We start from the raw sequence: 2941 nt of genomic DNA on the forward strand, positions 1-2941 counted from the left end.
GGAAAGGTTTCACCACTGAGATTGTCTTTATTCATTTACAATCATCCCTAATTGCTATAGAATTGAGTTGCTGCGTTAAATCGCCGTGTTGGAATTCAAACCGCTAGCTAAAGGCAGTAAGAAGTCTCACAACACCAGGTTAATGTCCACAGCTTTATTTAGTATCACGAGCTTTCGGAATGCTGATTCTTTATCAGGTGACAGTCAGACAGTAAGACTACCGAACCACTAACCACTCCCTCAGAGAATCGACTATCGAATATTACTTGAACACAATATTTTGCTTGCATATGCCATTAGATTTTACATATGTCTTAGTATGCAATCAGAAAAAAAAGTGTTGTAAATTCTCTGCACACTACGCAGGAAAGGAGATGCTCCTATTTTTCAATCAACACACATTTTATCAGTTTGTGCAGTGGCAGAGCCGGTAAGAGGCTGGAAACCCTGCAGCGAGTAACTAACATTCTGACTCCCTCAAAGCATTCCACCATTTCCAAGGAAAAGCCGGGAGTCTGAGTGAATACTCCCCACTTGCCAGATTGGTGCAGGAACTCACCAAATACGCCATAGATAACACTTTCCAAACTCAATACCGCTACCACGAGTAACATCCGAGTGATTGGTTATTGATCCCGATGTGAGACACAGTTGTTTAAAATTTCCGAGTACAACGTACTTTTATTCATTGTTGGCACTTGGGTTTTTTTGGCCGGCCAGCATTTATTGCCCATCTCTAGTTGCCCTTTTTTCAGAGACCAATTAAGAGTCAACCACGTTGTTGTGGCTCTGGAGTCACATCTAGTCTTGACCACATAAGGACAACAGGTTTCCTTCATTGGGACATTGGTGAGCCAGATGTTTTGTTTTTCAGAAAATCGATAATGTTTTTATGGTCGTCAGCAGATTGGGAATTCCAGAAATATTTATTCAAATTCCATCATCTGATGTGACAGAATTGGAACCCGGGTGCCCAGAACATTAGCTGAGTTTCTGTATTAATAGTCGAGTGATAAAACCACCAGTCCATCACACCCACATCCAGTGAGTGTCCACACCATGAGTTCCAGTAACGTAGACACACCTTATTATGTATGTCTGCAGGGCTCCCGATTGGGCAGCATTGACGTCTCAATCAGGGAGCTCATATTCCTATAACTCCAACTGATGGTTACCGTCAAAGTCATTAAATATGTCTCTCTCTGTCTCTTTCTGTCTTTCTGTGCATCTCTCTCTATCTATCTCTGCCTGTTTCTCTGTATCTCTTACTGTATCTCTGCATCTCGCTTATTCACTGTCTGTCAACACGCTTCTTCTGAGTCTCCTCCTCCCTCTCAGTCTCACTCTCCTTCTCCCCCTCCTACTTTGTCGCCCATTTCTTATTTCTCTGTCTCTCTCTCTACCTCGCTGTGTCTTTTGCTCATGCTGTGTCCATTGTACTCATTCAGTCTCCCTCTTTCAAATTCACTGACGCTCTGTCTCTGTATCCATTTCACTCTGCCTCCCTTACAGTCTCTCTTTCCGTCTTAGTCTTCCTCTCTCATTACAACCTCCCATCTGTCGGCCTCTGTCTCCCTTTCTTGTTCCCTGTCCATCTCCCTCTCCATTTCCCTCAATATCTGTTCCTATCTTTCTCGCTCTGTGAGAGTCCCTATCAGTCTCTGTCCTCCCCCCACCCCGACTCTCTGTTTCTCTCTCTCTCTGTCTCTTTGTTTCTTTCCCTATATCTGTTCGAAACACTTTGAAATCTGTCACGCTCCATGAACTTGTGCCCTTCTCATTCTCTGTCCATCTCCGTCTCCCTATCACTCTCCCTGTTGCTCCCACTGTCCTCTCTCTCTCTTTATCTGTCACTATTGCTGCCTCTATGAGTCTGTTTGTCATTTACAGTTTGAATGTCCAATAGGAAGAGTAATGCGTCTTTGGTTGTAGTGTCATCTCATAATGCGTTGAAGAATTGCAGTAAGTGGATATTTCAGCAGATTTTTCAGCTGCTGTCTGAAGTGAGTCTGTGTCACAGCATAAATGACAGTGTTTGTACAGCAATTTGTGAGTTGCAGAATGAAACCCAATTCCACAACAAAATAATGTAATGATACTGACCGATAGCCCAAATCATGCATTCGGATCCATATAGTGAATACCATTAACGTCGCCCATAACAAGATGAAATTGGCTGATAAACAAAACAGTAAAATAATGGATTTCCTGCGATTCTCCATTTCTGGGTCTCTGGGATTCTCCCCAGTGCTGTGAGCCTGGAGTCTCCTGCGGGCTCTACTACTCAGTAAAATGTGTTTGACGGTGAGACCATTGAACAGCAGAATCAGGACGAATGGGACACATGGGGTTAGAATGTTGTGGAGGAACTCGATCGTTCCCCAGACCAGAGATTTCCTAATATCTGTTCTGACACCACAAAACCAGGGGATGCTCACCATCACATATCCATCTAATAACATAAAATACCAGAAAATGTTCTTTAAAAAGCTCAGCACCGTCACTGTTCCCAGAACCACAGACGCTGATTTCTCAGTGCAATATTTACTACTCAGCTTGGGGCAGCAAATGGCCACAAATCGATCAAAGGTAAAAGTGACGGTGAACCAGACAGAACAGTCAGTGGCTGCGTAAAGCAGGACGGCGTGGATGTTACACACGGGGAGCGATAGCAAGAAATAGAACTGTTCCCGGTAAAGAGTGGGAATGTGTCTCAATATCAGGTCGAGGATAATGACCAGCAGATCCCCCGCTGACATGGCCACCAGGTAACGAGTGACACATTTGGACAGACCACAGTTTCTGCTCGTCAGTGTCACAATTGTGATTACGTTCACTGTCAGGAAGGGAAATACAGAATAAAATTAGACATGATTGAGAGGAAGAAAATCCCGTTTAGACTGAGGACGGATTAAAATAGAAAAAAATGTAGAGACATACA

This window comes from Carcharhinus amblyrhynchos, unplaced genomic scaffold (assembly GCF_965287045.1).
Source record: "Carcharhinus amblyrhynchos unplaced genomic scaffold, sCarAmb.v2.hapA scaffold_38, whole genome shotgun sequence".
Taxonomy (NCBI): Eukaryota; Metazoa; Chordata; class Chondrichthyes; order Carcharhiniformes; family Carcharhinidae; genus Carcharhinus; species Carcharhinus amblyrhynchos.